The following is a 14,731-nucleotide window of genomic DNA, read 5'->3' as shown; positions in this document are numbered from 1 at the left end:
CAGTTTCCTGATAGCGATGGAACTTAGCTTAACAATGCATCTTTCTTACAACAGCTGAAAATGTAATATGCATTTCCCAAAACAACATGCAGAGAGAACGATTGCAAAGACCATGGCAACTTTTTATTTGTAGTCAACTTTATTCTGAAGTTATCAGATGTCACAGAGAGATGGATAAACCATGTGATTCTATGTTTAGCAGAGGTCCTCTGTGTATAAAGTGACACGGGAGGGAAAAAAAGCATCTAACAATGCACCTAGCTGTTCTAGGAATGGTCTGAGGCAGGTGGTAGATTATGAGCATTTTCAAGTGTAACGTTAATAACGATAGTTTTGGGAAACAGCTCGGATATTTAAAGATGCTCCTACAAAGCTTCTAAAGTTGAGCTTAGCCTTAAGATGCTTTCGGGAAAACTGAGCCCAGGACATCTGTAGGCCTAGTCCGCACGCACAGATGCTACATTTTTAGGACAAATGAAAAAGTATTTTCGGAAGAGGCCTTTAACTCGCCTCCTGAAGTGCCACCGTAAAGAGCACAGTCATTGTTTAAGGGAAAGGGAAAGGGGGATACCCAGTCAGTTGTACAACTGAATGCATTCAACTGAAATGTATCATTTAACCAAACAGGCAGCACAAAAGGGTTTACATCAGCATGAGCAGGGCGGGCCGGGGCTCATGATTGGTAATGCCTATCCATTGCAGTGTGTAATGAATGCAGTGTAGCCTAGCTTCATATAAACCATCCCAGCAGTGCAAAAACTTGGGAAGGAAGTACATTTAACTTTCCCCTGTGCTTCTCCAAGCATGCTCTCCGAGCACCCCCTCATGTGCATTTTACTTGTAAGCCTATCGCCTCATGAGTCTTCTTAAATACCCCCTGTGGATAGGCCAAGTACCCCTAGTGGTCCTAGTACCCCAGGTTGGTAAAGGCTATGGATCATTTTATTGAGACCACACTAGGCACACTTGATATTGCTCGCCCAGGGATTAGGGGTATCATCGGGCACACAAGATACTATAATAAGCAACTTGTTCTCAAACCCAGAACAATATGACATTTAATCGATTACAAATTACATGACCCTCCCCTGGACTAAAAAATACTAAACCATCCCCCTGGCTGAAATTGAAAAAGCATGACCCTCCACCATTTTCTTCCAGGTAACAATTGTGTCAATTTAGACCGCTCGCTTACAACCGGTCAAACTGATGTCATTTGAACATTTTGCACATAAAATCTTTCCCTTTTTTGTTGTTGTGTTATTCCATTTTCTCCCAGGTCCCTAAACATCTTTGCTCCGAGAAAGAAGCAAACATGACAAAACTTTATCGACGTCAACTAGATTGAAGCGTTCATTCTATCGATTTATGACATTATTCTGGTGTGCAAGGGTTTATTTAGTCTTCTAGGGCAACATATTGGCTAATGACAGAAGAGAAGCTGCATGTATCTAATTATAGACAAGTTGACTAACAAATAACCTATGAAAAACAGTGGTAGGTAGCCTAGTGGTTAGAGCGTTGGGCTAGTAACCAAAAGGTTGCTGGATCAAATCCCTGAGGTAAAAATGCCCTTGAACAAGGCAGTTAATCCACTGTTCCTCAGTAGGCTGTCGTTGTAAGAATTTGTTCTTCAAATTCAAATAAGAATTTGTTCTTAACTGACTTGCCTAGTTAAATATAGGTAAAAAAATAAATGTAGTGTTACAATATGGTATTATCATGGTAATAACAAAAGCAAGTTCCTTGTAACTTTAAAGTTTACTAAAACACAAAAAGTCATGGTCCTCTGTACCTCAGTTGGTAGAGCATGGTGTTTGCAATGCCAGGATAGTGGGGTAGATTCCCAGGACCAATTGTACGTTAAATATAGCCACACATGACTGTAAGTAGCTTTGGATTAAAGTGTCTGCTAAATGGTGTGATGGAAATTCTTATCTTTGTGCTTTTCTAATAACCAATTTCTGTGTTCCATTTATGTGCTTTTCTAATAACCAATTTCTATGTTCATGCAAGTGACTGATTGAACAAATCCTCACTATCAGTGTCTGTAATTTGGCAGTACGCCCAGAACCTTGTATTGAGAAAGATATCTCAGTTTCAAGGTCTCAGCTTAGAGAAAATAAGCCTCGTGAGGTATTGGTCTGTCATATGCATGATCCAGTATTGGTCAGTCACATGAATTAAGCCAACATTAATTATGAATGATGAATAAGCTAAATCATGCAAATCAGACCAAAGTTACAGACCAAAGTTACAATACAAATATACAGACCAAAGTTACAATAAGACTGCCATAGATTTTCTGTTAATTACCAAAATAAGGCAATCTTATTGTAACTTTGGTCTGTATATTTGTATTGTAACTTTGGTCTGTATATAAGGGAACTAACGGGACTGCCCCGGTGAAGCTCCTGATCAACATGTGTACTTGGTGCATTGAGTTGGTTGGAACCTCTTCAGCATGCTGATAAGGAACTATGAATCATTTAAGATTGTCTTTGAGTGTCCGCATGTAAGAATTTCCTCAACAATGGCATGTAAAAAATGTATTAAAAAGGTTTGTTATTTGACTACAATAAGGTAGAGCAGGGGGTGGGGTGGGAGCAACCCTCATCCTGAAAAGCTTCAGGCTTTAATTTTTCCAATGAAAATAGAAAATGAGTATGACAGCCTGGCATTGAAAGCATACTCATTTGTGATCATACATACTGCATGACTTTCTATTCTTGCAAACACAAAAGACATATGTAAGAATATTTTAAGAGACAACGCAGAGGACTAAAGGTCAAGAGGGAATTAACAGTCAATGGAAATAGTTGTCATCTGACCACTTCCGTATTGAGCGAGTCACTGGTACTTCCTGCTTTAGATTTTGCTTGTAAGCAGGAATCAGGAGGACAGAATTACGTTCAGATTTGCTAAATGGAGGGCGAGGAAGAGCTTTGTATGCGTCTCTGTGTGTGGAGTAAAGATGGTAGAGAGGTTTTTTCCTCTAGTTGCACATGTGACATGCTGGTAGAAATGAGGTAAAACGGTTTTAAGTTTGCCTACATTAAAGTCCCCTGCCACTAGGAGAGCCACTCCTTACTTGGGCCGCTTCCAGCGCTTGGACCAAGGCTTGGAACGCATACGCACTCTGGTCTGAAGGGAAGAATGGGGCAGATAGATATAAGGGTCAGAAAGATGCTGTTCTGCGATCGGGGGTCAGACAAATGCTTTTTGGAGATATAGGGGGTAGGGTTGCAAAGATACCGGTAGTTTTCCAAAGTTACCGGAATCTTCAGTTATTTTGGTAATTAACAGAAAATCTATGGCAATCTTATTGTAACTTTGGTAATTTATAGTTGAAACTCTTTTACAGTTATTCATATATAGTATTCATTTTTTATATCCTCTCCATATTGTCCATTAGTTTGAAAGTTTACCGAAATATACCCTTCCCTTTGTAACCCTAATAGGGGGTCAGATAAAAACTGTTCTAAGATAAAAGGGGTCAGATAAATACTGTTCTGAGATATAGGGGGTCAGATGAATACTGTTCTGAGATATAGGGGGTCAGATGAATACTTTGCTGTACAAACTGGTATCTGAATTATGTATCTGAACTATTTACGATGCTCTGGTTCTTTTTTTTCCCAATCCCTTTATGGCATTTACACAATTGCCATACATGCTCCTTATAAACAATACCCACTTGCATTTCATTTCAACTGACTTTAGTGGGAAAAATACAGAAATGTCAGATTTGTTTTGAACAGAGATAAAGACGAGCCAAAATGTGTATTCAATGGAATAATAGTCAGAGCTAGACACTTTGTTGACGGGCACGTCCCCGTTGACAGAGTGGGGTATGGGCTTCATGTCCAAGTCCACGGTGCTGTACTCGGGCAGGGCATCTCTCAGGTACCACAGGTTGTTGTCCAGTCTTTTTCCAGCTTCAGGACCTCCAGCTGCTGCAGCCGCAGCTCATAGCAGATCTCCACTCCTGAGGAAGTGAGACAGATGGAGAGATATACCGTATTTAGCCAAAGGTTATCATGGCCCAGTGCTTTACTCAGATGTTACATGCACACACTAAATCAAGGCTCCCCAACCCTTGTCCTGGAGAGCTCCTTCCTTCCACCTGATTCTATTAGTTAGCTGCTAACCAGAACAGAGCAAAACCCTGTTTACCAAGTTGCTCTCCAGGTGTGCGTCCCCATAATTTCCTATCTCCTGAAGTGTGCACTCGTTCTCTACTTCCCACAAATCTAAAAGCATTGGATTGGTAGATTCATGCGCTATTGGGAGTTTCCACCAGTTATTTCCTTTCAAATGATTGAGTGCGCACTTCGGGATAAATAATTGGGTCATTGACCAGGAGGAGGGTTGGCCATATCTGGACTAAATCAATGGAAATTGAGCTTCTTTGCTGCAGATAGAGGGTAGCTCCACAACTAATGGGTCTGACACACTCATCCAACTGAGATGCTTATCCAGGAAGCAATATACACCCCCCCCCCCCCCCACACACACACACACACAGTTAACTAGGGGACCTGTTTGTGTACTATATAATCATCCTCACCTTGGCCGTCAATGATTTCCTCAGGACAAACGTGGCTCCCAGTCCGTGGCCACCTCTCTGGATGCAGATGCCCACAAAGCAGTTAATTTTGCCACTGGCATGAGGGTCTGCCATGGTCACAGCTAAGACACTTCCTGCAAAACACAATGACTGCTTTAGTCTATCAATACATTCATAGGATAAAGCCCAGTGCAGTCAAAATGCAGTTCCTTGTGTTTTGTATCATACCGTACAATAGCTGCTGAAACTATCACTGTAAGTGTGAACATTTTTTATCAGTGTTATTCCCTCATATAAAACAGGTTGTTTGGATCCTGATTGGTGGATATGTGGGAGTAGTGGGACAACTCCCGCTAAATACCATGACATGTTAAATCTCATATTTCCACAGTCCCGCAGCCCAGGCAGGAAATTCATAAACTTCATCTCCCTTGGGGAAAAGCATCTACACTTAATTTTTCCATGCTACTATTTGCTTTGCAACAGTTGGGGGTTTTACACATCTACAGTACGTGTCTGCCTCAACGACCTGTGCAACAATGTATCATTTTACAAATGCGATCTCTCCCATGCCAGAAGGTTAGCTAGCCCAAGAATTAATGTGAAACTAATAATTAATCATGTAAACCGAATAACATTAATTCATTAACCAGTGCAGCCTATGTAGGCTTATTGTATATTTATTAAATTATTATTTATTGAAGTTCTTGTCTCATAATTGAACCTATTCTAGCTAGCTACATGCCAATCCTTTGTTTAGCATAGCAACATCGAATAAAAAGAATGATTAGAATTAACGACTGGGTCAAAACATGAGCTAACGACCAGCCCGCTTGAGTAGCAACCTCAGAATGCAAAAGTTGTCTGTTGCGAGCCTGGAGGCAAGGGAAATAATGGCTGTAAGTGGCCATCGGTGTGAAAGTGGGACGTCCCATTCTCTGCCAAAGAAGAGGCAAGCACTGGCTGTCAACCCGCACCAGGAACATGGGCAGTTCTTCCACTCTTGTGCCATCAACAGACACTATTAACATCACCAACTAGCTAAGTTAGCTATCTAGGCCAATTGGATATTTATTAACCCATTACAGTCTAAGCCGGAGGAAGGGTTCTATTAAGCTATATAACATTGTTTAAAGAAGGTCATACCAAGGATCATTTTGCTATTTCATTTTGAATTTTAAGACCCCTTGAAGTATCAAAAAAATATATTCAAAATCATTTTAGGCCTTACTGGTATTAGCCCATACATATGCATTGCATAACATATTCACTACATGGAACAACAGACAGTCCCCCCAAAAAATCTATAGGAAGTTTGTTCTGAAGTGTCTGTCCTATATCTGAGAGATGTATTTAACACCTTATTTTTGGCACTAAACAGTCTCCATACATACTTCCATTCACTTCGTGAGTCTCATCTTTCCATAGAGGGATCATAATAGGCCAAACCGTTCGGACGCTACAGACGATTTTGTGAGAAGACCGATTTTTGGGATGTCTCATGGTCTGACAAACACCGCTCTAGCTCTGCCACCTTTCAACACAGATGCAGAAGTGCGACATCGGCGGATGCAGTGGATTATATTGGCAAGGTAGAGGGTGCCAGATTAAGTACTGGTATAAGGATGTTTGTGAGCTAGGAAGCAAGAGACTTTTGAGTGATGCTCGGGACAAAAAGCCCTGTAGCAGATAGCTAGCGATACACTGATGTCGGGACTTTGACAAACTTAGCAGTGAGGGAGTGATGCCCATGAAAACACACAAGACTGATGGCTATAGCTATGCTCAACAAATACAGTGCCTTCAGAAAGTATTCACACTCCTTGACTTTTTCCCCTTGACTTTTTTCACATTTTGTTGTGATGCAGCTTGAATTTAAAATGGATCATATTTAGATTTTTGATTTTTACACACAATATCCCATAATGTCAAAGTAGAAAAATGTTTTTATTTTTACAAAATAATAATAAATGAAAAGCTGAAATGTCAATAAGTATTCAACCCCTTTGTTATGGCAAGCCTAGTTTAGTTATTTATTTTATCCTTATTTTATCAGGTAAGTTGACTGAGAAGTAGTTACAGGGGAGAGGAGGATGAATGAGCCAATTGTAAGCTGGGGATGATTAGGTGGCCATGATGTGATATTTAGGTGGCCAGATTAGGAATGTAGCCAGGACACCGGGGTTAACCTGTTGGGTCTAGGGGGCAGCATTTGCACGTCTGGATAAAAAAAATGTACCCGATTTAATCTGGTTACTAATCCTACCCAGTAACTAGAATATGCATATACTTATTATATATGGATAGAAAACACTCTAAAGTTTCCAAAACTGTTTGAATGGTGTCTGTGAGTATAACAGAACTCATTTGGCAGGCAAAACCCTGAGACATTTTCTGACAGGAAGTGGATACCTGATGTGTTGTATTGACTTTAAACCTATCCCATTGAAAAACACAGGGGTTTAGGAATATTTTGGCACTTCCTATTGCTTCCACTAGATGTCACCAGCCTTTACAAAGTGTTTTGAGTCTTCTGGAGGGAGATCTGACCGAACAAGAGCCATGGAACGGTGATGTCCCATTAGACACCTGGCGCGCTAGTTCATGTTGGGTACCCTCGTTCCAATACGTTATAAAAGAGTATGCATTCGTCCACCTTGAATATTATTCATGTTCTGGTTAAAAAAGGCCCTAATGATTTATGCTATACAACGTTTGACATGTTTGAACGAACGGAAATATCTTTTTTCCCCTCGTTCATGACGAGAAGTCCGGCTGGCTTACATCATGTGCTAACGAGACGGAGATTTTTGGACATAAATGATGAGCTTTTTTGAACAAAACTACATTCGTTATGGACCTGTGATACCTGGAAGTGACATCTGATGAAGAGAATCAAAGGTAATGGATTATTTACATAGTATTTTCGATTTTAGATCTCCCCAACATGACGTCTAGTCTGTATCGCAACGCGTATTTTTCTGGGCGCAGTGCTCAGATTATTGCAAAGTGTGATTTCCCAGTAAGGTTATTTTTAAATCTGGCAAGTTGATTGCGTTCAAGAGATGTAAATCTATAATTCTTTAAATGACAATATAATATTTTACCAATGTTTTCTAATTTTAATTATTTAATTTGTTACGCTGACTTGACTGCCGGTTATTGGAGGGAAACGATTTCCTCAACATCAATGCCATAGTAAAACGCTGTTTTTGGATATAAATATGAACTTGATAGAACTAAAAATGCATGCATTGTCTAACATAATGTCCTAGGAGTGTCATCTGATGGAGATTGTAAAAGGTTAGTGCATCATTTTAGCTGGTTTTATGGTTTTGGTGACCCTGTCTTTGACTTGACAAAACATTACACACAACTCTTGTAAATGTACTGTCCTAACATACTCTAAATTTATGCTTTCGCCATAAAACCTTTTTGAAATCGTAAAACGTGGTTAGATTAAGGAGATGTTTATCTTTCAAATGGTGTAAAATAGTTGTATTTTTGAAAAATTTGAATTTTGACATTTATTTGGATTCAAATTTGCCGCTCTTGAAATGCACCTGCTGTTGATGGAGTGCACCACGGGTGGCACGCTAGCGTCCCACCTAGCCCCAAGAGGTTTTTAACATCCCTACTCTTACAAAAAGTGCATTGGGATCTTTAGTGACCACAGAGAGTCAGGATACCCGTTTAACATCCCATCCGAAAGATGGCACCCTACACAGGGCAATGTCCCCAATCACTGCCCTGGGGCAATGGGATATTTTTTTAGACCACAGGAAAGGGTGCCTCCTACTGGCCCTCCAACACCACTTCCAGCAGCATCTGGTCTCCCATCCAGGGACCGACCACGACCAACTCAGCTTAGCTTCAGAAGCAAGCCAGCAGTGGGATGCAGGGTGGTATGCTGCTGGGTATAAATAGATTCATGAGGAAAAATGTGCATAATAAGTTGCATGGACTCACTCTGTGTGCATTAATAGTGATTAACATGATTTTTAATGACTGCCTCATCTCTGTACCCGACACATACAATTATCTGCAAGGTCCCTCGGTCAAGCAGTGCATTCCAAACACAGATTCAACCACATAGACCAGGGAGGTTTTCCAATGCCTTGCAAAGAAGGGCACCTATTGGCAGAGGGGTAAAAATAAAAAAAGCAGCTATTGAACATCCCTTTGAGCATGGTAACGTTATTAATTACACTTCGGATGGTATATCAATACACCCAATCATTAGAAAGATACAGGCGTCCTTCCTAACTCAGTTGTCAGAGAGGAAGGAAACCGCTCAGGGTTTTCACCATGAGACCAATGGTGACTTTAAAACAGTTACAGAGTTTAATGTCTGTGATAGGAGAAAACTGAGGATGGATCAACAACATTGTAGTTACTCCACAATACTAACTTCATTGACATAGTAAAAAGAAGGAAGCCTGTACAGAATACAAATATTCCAAATCAGGCATCCTGTTTGCAACAAGGCACTAAAGTAATGCTGCAAAAAATGTGGCAAAGCAATTAGCTTTTTGTCCTGAATACAAAGTGTTATGTTTGGGGAAAATCCAATACAACCCATTACTGAGTACCACTCTCTATATTTTCAAGCGTAGTCGTGGTTGCATCATGTTATGGGTATGCTTGTAACCGTTAACAACTGGGGAGCAGAGGCAAAATCCTAGAGGAAAACCTGGTTCAGTCTGCTTTCTACCTGACACTGGGAGATGAATTCACCTTTCAGCAGGACAAAAACCTAAAACACAAAGCCCAATCTACACTGGATTTGCTTACCAAGAAGACAGTAAATGTTCCTGAGTAGCCGAGTTACAGTTTTGACTTAAATCTGCTCGATAATCAATGGAAAGATTTGAAAATGGTTGTCTAGCAATGATCAATAACCAAATAGACAGGGCTTGAAGAATTTCGAAAATAATAATGTTGTATATTATAAACAAATATTGTACAATCCAGGTGTGCAAAGCTCTTAGAAACATACCCAGAAAGACTCACAACTGTTATTGCTGCCAAAGGTGATTCTAACATGTATTGACTCACGTGTGAATACTTACAGTATGTAAATTAGATATTTCTGTATTTCATTTTCAATAGATTTGCAGAAATGTCGAAAAACATGTTTTCACTTTGTAATTATGGGGCATTGTGTGTAGAAAATATATTTAATCCATTTGGAATTCAGGCTGTAAACACAACAAAATGTGGAATAAGTCAAGTGGTATGAATACTTTCTGAAGGCACTGTGTATTATTCTTCTGGCTTTATTTGTGATATTTTACCTTGCCTCACTGGCTTGCTAGGTAATCAATCCTCTGATGACTGTGTTTTGTCAATGATGACAGGTTTTGGTGGAGGGGTGAATTTTGTTGGCTTGCCATTGTCACTCCCCAGCACGAGGTGACACATACAGTGCCTTGCAAAAGTATTCAGGGACAAAGTTGTGGAGAAGTACAGATCAGGGTTGGGTTTAAAAAATATATCTGAAACTTTGAACATCCCACGGAGTACCATTAAATCCATTATAACATTTTTTTTTTAAATATGACACCACAACAAACCTGCCAAGAGAGGGCCACCCACCAAAACTCACAGACCAGACAAGAAGGGCATTAATCAGAGGGGCAACAAAGAGACCAAAGATAACCCTGAAGGAGCTGCAAAGCTCCACAGCGGAGATTGGAGTATCTGTCCATAGGACCACTTTTAGCCGTACACTCCACAGAACTGGGCTTTATGGAAGAGTGCCCGGGAAAAAAGCCATTGCTTAAAGAAAAAAATAAGCAAACACGTTTGGGAGACTCCCCAAACATACAAACAATTTGCATTTTGGCAATCAAGGAAAATGCTATGTCTGGCGCAAACCCAAAACCTTTCATCACCCCGAGAACACCATCCCCACAGTGAAGCATGGTGGTGGCAGCATCGTGCTGTGGGGGTGTTTTTCATCGGCAGGGACTGGGAAACTGGTCAGAATTGAAGGAATGACGGATGGCGCTAAATACAGGGAAATTCTTGAGGGAAAACTGTTTCAGTCTTCCAGAAAATTTGAGACTGGGACGGAGGTTCACCTTCCAGCAGGACAATGACCCTAAGCATACTGCTAAAGCAACACTCGAGAGGTTTAAGGGGAAACATTTAAATGTATTGAAATGGCCTGGTCAAAGCCCAGACATCAATCCAATTGAGAATCTGTGGTATGACTTAAAGATTGCTGTACACCAGTGGAACCCATCCAACTTGAAGGAGCTGGAGCAGTTTTGTCTTGAAGAATGGGCAAAAATCCCAGTGGCTAGATGTGCCAAGCTTATAGAGACATACCCAAGAGACTCGCAGCTGTAATTGCTGCAAAAGGTGCCTCTACAAAAAATGTACTTTGGGGGGTGAATAGTTACGCACGCTCAAGTTGTTTTTTGTATTATTTCTTGTCTGTTTCACAATAAAAAATATTTTGCATCTTCAAAGTGGTAGGCATGCTGTGTAAATCAAATGATACAAACCCCCAAAAAATCAATTTTAATTCCAGGTTGTAAGGCAACAAAATAAGAAAAATGCCAAAGGGGGTGAATACATTCGCAAGCCACTGTAGATGTGGACAATAACCCTAAAGAAGAAACAAAACCACTAGTCTGTTTATAACATTGAACATTTCACTAGTCTGTTTATAACATTTCAATAGCAATCTCACACTAGCACAGCGCTAGCTAGCTAACATCAATGTAGTTTCGTAACAGTGGCTAGCTAGCTCAATATTGGAATAAAGGAACCTAACATTAATTCTTAATCCAAGGACCTTATATGTTCTGTTTAATGGGCGAATTGGCTTGAAGTCAAAACAGCCAAAAACTCCATCTAAACGTGAATCGATTCTCAATTGCGGCACGGTTCCAGAAACACAAATTCCTCTACTTTCTTATCACATCAAAATAATTTCACAAATGCAAAATATAATATTTTCCACACTGTTTTAAAAGCTGCAATATGTAACGTTTAAGGCGACCCAACCAAATTCACATAAAACGTGAGTTAAAAGCTGCAATATGTAACGTTTAAGGCGACCCAACCAAATTCACATAAAACGTGAGTTACAGATCTGTCATTCTAATTCAAAGCTATTTTATGCTTCCTGTTAAGTTTAGTTTTTGCGTCTTTCACTTTCGGTTTTGTACACCAGCTTTTTTTAAATATATGTCCAGAATATATACAGAACAAAAATATAAACGCAACATGTAAAGTTATGGTTCCATGTTTCATGAGCTGAAATAAAAGATCCCAGAAATTTTCCATATGGAAAAAGTTAATTTCTCTCAAATTTCTCCTTTGCCAAGATAATCCATCCACCTGACAAGTGTGGCATGTCAAGAAGCTGATTAAACAGCATGATCATTACACAGTTGTGTAAAAGGCCACTAAAATGTGCAGTTTTGTCACACCACACAATGCCACAGATGTCTCAAGTTGAGGAAGTGTGCAAATGGCATGCTGACTGCAAGAATGTCCACCAGAGCTGTTGCCAGAGAATTTAATGTTAATTTCTCTACCATAAGCCACCTCCAACATCGTTTTATAGAATTTGGCAGTATGTCCAACCGGCCTCACAACTGCAGACCACGTGTAACCATGCCAGCCCAGGACCTCCACATCAGCCTTCTTCACCTGCGGAATCATCTGAGACCAGCCACCCAGACAGCAGAGGAAACTGTGGGTTTGCACAACCGAAGCTACGGACAACAAACACAATTGTATTTTATCGATGGCAATTTGAATGCACAGAGATACCGTGACGAGATCCTGAGGACCATTGTAATGCCATTCATCCGCCACCATCACCTCATGTTTCAGCATGATAATGCACGGCCCCATGCCATGTCACAAGGATCTATACACAATATCTAAAAGCTGAAAATGTTCCAGTTCTTCCATGGCCTGCATACCCACCAGACATGTCACCCATAGAGTATGTTTGGGATGCTCTGGATCAACGCGTACGACAGCGTGTTCCAGTTCCCACCAATATCCAGCAACTTCGCACAGCCATTGAAGAGGAGTGTGAAAACATTCCACAGGACACAGTCCACAGCCTGATCAACTCTATGGGAAGGAGATGTGTTGCGCTGCATGAGGCAAATGGTGGTCACACCAGATACTGACTGCTTTTCTGATCCACGTGCCTACTTTTTTTTAAAGGTATTTGTGACCAACAGATACATATCCGTATTCCCAGTCATGTGAAATCCATAGATTAGGGCCTAATGAATTGATTTCAATTGACTGATTTCCTTATATGAACTGTAACTCAGTAAAATCTTTGAAAATGTTGCATGTTGAGTTGATATATTTGTTCAGTGTAACTAGCACAGTTAGTCTACCCTGTCTTCCGGCTGTTTTCTGTAAACAAGCACTGTAACATGGAAATATGTCCTTGTGGGAACCCTAACCCTATAAAGGTGTATATCAATAAAAATAAATAAAAAAGTGCACACATTTCCAGATGATGCAGCATTATGCCTAGATCACACCGACTGTGTCATTGCATTTTGGTACACCAGAAGTACGTTAATTTCCAATTAAACACTTTATTTGCCTTACAGCATTGCATGGCAGAGGCAGTTGCCATGTGTTCTGTGTGGTGCATACTTTAGATTTATGGAACGTATGCATCAAACTGTATGCTGACGCTTCGATCACACCGACAGCGTCATTGCGCAAAATAGTATGCAGCATTACATTTACCTCATTTAGCAGACGCTCTTATCCAGAGCGACTTACAGTAGTGAATGCATACATTTCATACATTTTCTTTTTTTTTCGTACTGGCCCCCCGTGGGAAACAAACCCACAACCCTGGCGTTGCAAACACCATGCTCTACCAACTGAGCTACAGGGAATGCTTTATCTGGATATGTATGCAACAAAAGTTCAACATTCACCTTCTGCTACCATTTCTGTCAAGCAATTCGATAAATCTAATGTATGCACCACACCAAACGTACTGCAACTTCCTCTGCAACGCAATGCTGCAAGGCAAACGGAGTGTTTCATTGGAAATGAATGTAATACTGGTGTACCAAAATGCTGTCGGTGTGTTCGAAGCTAGTCAAGCCTCCCTGTGTAGACAGCCATGTTGGAAGCTGACCTTTGTGCTGACCTTGCTGGCTGTGAATTGTCACGGAACCGAAAAGGGACATCTTTTTCAGGAGACTAAACATGCAGTTTATCCTTTCATCCACACGATGTCACTAAAGATATACATCAAAAGGGGGCCATCAACAGAAATGTACGAATGAGCAAATTACATCCCATGCATGCATGCATGCTTCTGATCCTAGAACATTTCACATGCAAATAGCTCTTGATTTAATATTTATAACTCCAGGAATTACACTTTTTAGTTATTCAAAATCAAGGTGTACTATATATGAAAATCTTACTGTGGCTAATGATGTAGGGCAGTCTAATTCTGAATGGATGATGATGTGTTGGTGTTGAATCTGATTTCAAATCAGTCATAATCATTTCATTTGATTCAAATACTGAAGAAATAACCTACTCTGCAGGAGCAATGGAGGGCTCCCAAGTGACACAGCAGTCTAAAGGCACCACATCTCAGTGCTAGAGGCGTCACTACAGACACCCTGTTTCAATTCCAGGCTGTATCACAACTGGCCGTGATTGGGAGTCCCATAGGGTGGCGCACAATTGGCCCAGCATCGTCCGGGTTTGGACGGTGTAGGCCCTCATTGTAAATAAGAATTTGTTCTTAACTGACCTGCATGGTTAAATAAAGGTTTAATAAAAATACAATTAAAATAAAAAATAAATGAGGAGGAGGATCCACCAAAGGAGAACTTGAACCACTCACAGGGTGAGTAGCCTACACTACCACCTGTGACATAAAAGCCTGGGCCTTTTGGTAGAGGCAGTATACCTTCCCATACAGGTACTACATGTCCCAATGCCAATGAGGGAACATTTACCAACAAAGGCCTGAGGGACCACAGGGATCTCATCACTGCCAACAGTGTAGCAATTGAGGAGGAACAGCCAAAGCCAGGCTTGAACCAGGAACCTGGTGGTTATAGGGTGAGATGCACTAACTTTGTCATGAAAGCCTAGGCCTAGAGACATCCTTCTCACAAGCAGGCT

The sequence above is a fragment of the Salmo salar genome, chromosome ssa06 (assembly GCF_905237065.1).
Source record: "Salmo salar chromosome ssa06, Ssal_v3.1, whole genome shotgun sequence".
NCBI lineage: Eukaryota > Metazoa > Chordata > Actinopteri > Salmoniformes > Salmonidae > Salmo > Salmo salar.
This window is presented reverse-complemented; position numbering follows the sequence as displayed.